The sequence below is a fragment of the Erythrolamprus reginae genome, chromosome 4 (genome assembly GCF_031021105.1).
Source record: "Erythrolamprus reginae isolate rEryReg1 chromosome 4, rEryReg1.hap1, whole genome shotgun sequence".
NCBI classification, from domain to species: Eukaryota; Metazoa; Chordata; class Lepidosauria; order Squamata; family Dipsadidae; genus Erythrolamprus; species Erythrolamprus reginae.
The window spans coordinates 71,948,009-71,954,276 of record NC_091953.1 but is presented as its reverse complement, the minus strand read 5'-3'; positions in this window follow the sequence as shown (position 1 = coordinate 71,954,276).

Here is a 6,268-nt window from a genome sequence, read left to right as displayed (position 1 = left end):
AGAGTGGCATCCGCCGAAAATTCCGCAGCAGCTAGCAACTTGTTAAGGTCCTGCCTTAAGCGACCCTCTTCAGGTCCCAGCTTCGAGAGCATTTCCTGGAGCCAAAGGACCGAAGCTCTGTTAAAAAATGAGGCTGCCGAAGCTGCTTTGAGGGCCCATGCCGACATCTGGTGAGCTTTTTTATTTATTCCCTCTGCCCTCCGGTCTTCCGGTTTTAGGCCATCTGCCACATCGGAAGGGACTAATGCATTAGATACTAGGGCTGCAATTGGAGCATCCACCGATGGAAATTCAAGTAACTTTTCCAATTCTGGCTCAAATGCGTAAAACTTACGCTCAGAGGCTGTTGGGCCTAGAGCAGGTGCTGGATATTGCCAAGGCCTCTGTACATTGTCCAAAAAAAGTTTAGGGGCTGGTATAAGGTCAGTATCCCTTTGGAGCTCCGTGAGCACCCTCGAGGCCGGAGGAGGGGCTGATGTTGGATCTGTGGGCTTTTCAGGGGTGCCCAAAGCCACAGTCATCTTTGCCTTATTGAGCAGTACGCGAAAGATAGCGGGCCTAAAGAGGCCTGTATACACTGGCAGTTCCGGGGGTGCCCCTTCATCCTCAGACAGGCCATCATCTGGCTCTGATCCCTGTCCTCTAAACGCAGGGTCTTCAAGGAATGAATCATGCGCAGGTGACGAGGGGGCTGGGGCTGCCCAAATATTCCTTTGCAGGGAAGGAGGAGGAAGAGGGTGTGGAGAGGCAGGGGGTGCACTTGCCGTGTATTGTTGTACCCCAGCTGCTATGCCATGCGAATATGCTGAAGCGATCATATCTTGCAAGGCTGGTGGTAGGCGTTGCCAGGTATCTGGAGATGATCTGAGCCCCGCAGCTGTTGGGGTAAATGTGGCAGTAGGCAATGGTTGAGGTGCCATGTGCCATGCAGGAGAAACAGAGGGTGGCCTGGCAACCTCAGGTCTCATGGGTTCTGCCACCTGGGATGGGCCCCCGAACCTATCTGGAGACCAGTCCTTGTCTGTGGCCAAACCACTTCCTTCTGGGAGTCTTGGGGGGGTCCCAGTTATCATGCCCCCACTCTGACCTGGCACTGATGAGACAGCGGCATTGCATTGCTTCTGAGCCTCTAGTTGCTCCTCCAATGCCTTAATTCGACGCTCGGCCTCTCTTAATCCAGATGATGATTGAGAGGTTTTTGACTTTGCCTTTGAGGAGTGAGTTTTCTCCTTGGCTTTTGCAGCTGAAGGCTCTGCTGTCCCCTGCTGTGGAAGATCAGCCATTGGGGAATTAATTCCAAGCCTCCGCAACGTAAGAGTAGAGAAAATAACTTTTTCTTTTGTTATAACAAGTATTACCGAGCGAAAAATGGCCACCGCTGTTCTTTTCCTGTGTAACAGGAAATCCGGTCTCTTCCTGCCTCTCTAGGCATTAAGCCGGAAGTCGGCTGCTCCAAAATGGCGGCCCCCTGTGTGCCGCGCCATCTTCTAATGGCCGTTCCCTTACGTAGCCGTCTCAGGCGGCAAAAGGGAATCGTCGGATTAGTTCCGATCCCGGGCGGCGTTTTTGGGCGGGAAATTCAAATTCCTGCTCGCCCTGGCCCAACTTGCTAGAAAAACGCCTTGCCCTGAGGTATGGCCGCGCAGGCCGGGGACCTCTGCCGATAGCGGTCTGTGGCGGGAGATTTGAATCTCCTCCTGCTGTGTCCAAAAAAACCGCTCCAAAGGACGGTATGGCTGCGCAGGCCAGGGACCTCCATCACCGGTAACACCCAGTCTTGGGAGCTGTACCCACGCAGGGAAGAGGCTCCGACCTGGGGAAGACGATTTAGGGGCAATACTCCACAGAGCAGGGGCCCAATCACATCGAGGTGAGCTGCTCCATGATTCTGGAATAGAAACAGAAAGGAGAAAAATCATTAAGCACATTTAGCATATTTATTAATCAAACAGTTAATTCAGATAAATATACAATTAAAATCAATTAAAAAACAATTAAAAAACAATTAAAAGTACCCCTAGACTCTAAGAGTCCTAGGAGGGAAAAACTCATGTGTCCCTACACTATGACTGAGTTTTTTAGACTGACCCGGGAAGGGCAGCATGGGGGTTGGACCAGTAAATTATGCTAATTTTTAACTCAGTCCCTTCCAGCTAGGCTGAAGATTAACCCATGTTGGACTCTCCGAAGCAGTGCAAGTGGAGAATGATTGAGGCAGAAAATGACAGGAAAGAAAGAGAAATAGAGAGAGAAGTTACTCTTGATTTAAAGCATATGGTAAAAGCACTTAAATAATAACAGAGAAAAAAACCCAGCCCTCACCTGTTTTTATTAATAGTTTTGCTGGTTGTTTTAGTTTTAATAGTAATGGATTTTGGTTTTTTTAAGTTATTAATTTCTTTTAATAAAAAAGAAAAGATTTATTTATTTATTTATACTTCTATCCCACCCAGTCCCAAAGGGACTGTCACTCAGACACTATACTTTTCCGCCCACACCGAAAAAAAATTAGAGGGAACATTGCCTGTACCTACTTTGTTTTTGTTTATGTTTATACCAATACCTGCTATCTGATTCGTGTTTTGACAAATAAAATAAATTAAACAGACAAACAAACAAAATATTTTGGTTTCTTTAACCTTCATCACTGGTAGTTTGACACATTTTGGTTTTCAATATTAAGCTAGTTACATTTTGTCACATATGGAAAACATTGAGCCACTCACCCTTTACTTCATAACATTCTCTACAATGGTTACAATGGTTCAAAATGGAATTCCAATGAAATATTCCGTTTGTTTCCAAGCTATGATACCTACCAGCCCAATTAGCATTCATTTTAGGGTGGGGGATAAATGAATGCAGATAATACCAATGATTTGTTTTGCATGGAGTTGTTTCTGCTTCTGAATATGCAGACTGTTAGTTCCTTCCACCTGGATATGCACCAACACTTTTTCAAGCTTCAATGACATGGGATGGATGAGTAGAGGTTGCCCAGAAAGTGTAAAGCATAAAGAAGTTCTAGACTGGGACAAAAATCATAGCTCAGATCTTTAAAAAAGCACACATCTGTTTGTTAATAATTATACATTTAAACATATTTATATTTTGCAGGACACTCCATTTTTTTCTTTCTGTCATTTGAAATAATTGTCTATTAGTTTTCAAATTAAGAAATTCTGCATTACAGAACAATAACATAGAGTAGCATTTCCATTGTTTTAAGTATTACATTTTTAAAGGAGAGCCAGACTAGGGTACACTCTAATTTATATATAAGAAAAATAATTGTTTTAAAATTTGTATTAAAATATACACTGTATAAAAATATTTTCAGAATTGAAAAATATCCAAATAAGACATTTCTTAACAAAAATAAATGTTATACTGGATAAATCAATTTCAATTTCTCATCCCTAACTTTGGTTTATGTGTCTATGTGTGTGTCTGCAAAGAGGGATTTGTCACATTAGCACTTTTTTATAATAGAATGTCTAAATTGTGTTATAATTCTTTTTTCTAGTTTTACTTCAAGTGAGTTTAATAGCAATATTATTACACACACCTTAATGGAATATATTTATCAGTATAGCTTTCAGCCATGGTCATATACATGTATGTTACAAAATATATAATTAAATACTGATAATATCTTGTTAAATTAGCCACTGCTCTCAGAAATTATACATATATTTATATTAATATTACCTTAATTTTAAAGGATGTTTCAATTTAAAATGTTTGTATTTATCTGCAAATTAATTTTATTTATGGCAAACAAATACTTGGCAGCAGTAGAAATTGTGGCAAACTCTTATTGATCATCTTAAGAGCTAAGCTAGATTAGATGTTTAATTTCTTACAGATACTGCAATCTTCCTACTGTAATGTCACACTTTTCTAAATTACAAGTTTATTGTTGAAAACATGTAGTTAACATTAACTAAGATTTGTTTGCAAAAACTAATTTCAGAATCCATAATTTTAAATTGGCGAGTAATTGAAATTTACCACAGCGGCAGGTAGGGTGAGAACCGAAGGGTAGGCCGCAATTCCTCATTCTGCCCCCCCGGACTCATCCTGTGTAGCAGGTGTCAGATGAAGTAACGGCCCTGGTCTCAGGCTGATGCTTCTCAAAGCCAGGTCAGTTGTCAGCAAAGACCCTTGATCAGAGATTTACTCTTGGATGGAGGGGCTGACCTGGCTTGTGTGACTGAAAACTGGCTGGGTCCCGAGGGATGTTTTCCTCTCTCAGAAATGTGTCTAGATGGGTTTTCCGTCTTGCACCATCCACAACCCCAGGGAAGGGGTGGTGGAGTAGCTAGTCCAAGGGACTCCAAGCTCTCACAGGGTCTCTGAACATAAGAATATAAGAAGAGCCATGCTGAATCAGGCCAAAGCCCATTGAGTCCAGCATTCTGTGTCACACAGTGGCCACCAATTGTACATGAGGTTCTTGAGCAGAAAGAGAAGGCAAAACCCTCCCTTTCCATTGACCACCAACAAATAGTACCCAAGGGAATCCTGCCCCTGAGATTGTTGAGTGTGAGCCCCTCCTCTTGAGATTGGACTTAGGGGTTCAGGTGGACTGGTTAACATACCTGCCTCCTAGCTATCTTGCCACAGCCTGCCTGCGTTGCTCGAGGTAGTGGCTGGGCTGACAGTGGAGTTCCCCAGGCTTATGGTCCTGGGGGACTTCAACCTGCCATCGCTCGGTGATTCTTCAGATGCAGCACAGGAGTTTATGGCTTCCATGGCAACCATGATCTGACCTAAGTAATTCAGGGTCTAACTCATAGAGGGAGACATACACTCGACCTAGTATTTCTCTCGGGGCAGTGGAAAAGTGATCTGGCCCTAAGGGGTATAGTCAAAACACCCTTGTCATGGTCAGATCACTCCTTGTTGAGGCTGGACTTTGATAGACCAATCCCCCACTCCAGGGAGGCAGAGCCAATTAGGTGGTTCCGTCCTAGGCACCTAATGGACCTGGATGGGTTTCAGAGAGAGCTTGGGGAAATTCCCGACTCGTCTGTCTGCAGCTTGGCTGAGTTCCTAGTGGCAGAATAGAATAAGGATGCACTGGGAGCCCTGGACTGGATTGCACCTATGTGGCCTTTCCGAAGTGGTAGACCTTGGAGTTCTCCTTGGTTTACTGAGGAACTCTAGGGGATGAAGTGCCAAAAGAGAAGTCTAGAGCAAGCATGAAGGGACAGTAACTCTGAGTCTGACTGAACATGGATTACATTAGGAGTTACCTTGTGGCGATAGAGATGGCAAAGTTGGTATATGTTGCCACCCTTACTGCGTCTGCATATTCTCGCCCAGCCAGCCTGTTTAGGGTGACCCATTCCTTTCTGCATAGGGAAGCAACAGTGGAAACCTTGCAGGTTTTGCTGAGGAATTTGTTCAGTTTCTTGCAGATAAAGTCGCTCAGATTCAGAATGATCTGGACTCCAATTTGGCAATCCAGACCGAGGTGACAGGGTCAGGTCTTAGTCCTGTTATTTGGGAAGAGTTTGACCTGGTAACTCCTGATGAAGTGGACAAGGCCATGGGAGCTGTCAGTTCCTCCACCTGTATACTGGACCTGTGCCCCTCCTTGCTGGTTTTAGCCAGCTGGGAGGTGACACGCAGCTTGATCCAGGTTTCATTAATGCTTCCTTGAGTGAGGGGTCCTTTCTGCAGCCGCTGAAATAGGTGATTGTGCGATCCCTCCTCAAGAAACTGTCACTGGATCCAGCCAAATTGAAGAACTTCAGACCAGTCTCCAACCTGCCCTTTCTGGACAAGGTTGTTGAATAGGTGGTGGCAGTCCATTTCTGGCAGTCCTTGGATGAAGCTGATTACCTAGACCAGTGATGGCAAACCTTTCTTTCCTTGGTTGCCAAAAGAGCATGTGTGTGTGCTATCAGACATGCATGAGTGCCTACACCCATAATTCAATGCCTGGGGAGGGCGAAAACAGCTTTCTGCACTCCCCACAGGCCTTCCCAGTAGGCTCACGTTTTGCCCTCACCAGGTTCCAAAGGCTTCCCTGGAGCCAGGGGAGAGCAAGAACAACCTCCCCCATCCCACTGGAGGATCTCTGGAAGCCAAAAACACCTTCCCAGAGCCTCTGTGTGAGCCAAAAATCAGCTGGCCAGCACACACATGCATGTTGGAGCTGAGCTAGGGCAACAGATTGAGTGCCAGCAAATATGGCTCTGTGTGATCCCTGTGGCCCCCGCCATCACTGACCTAGACCCTTTTCAGTCTGGTTTCA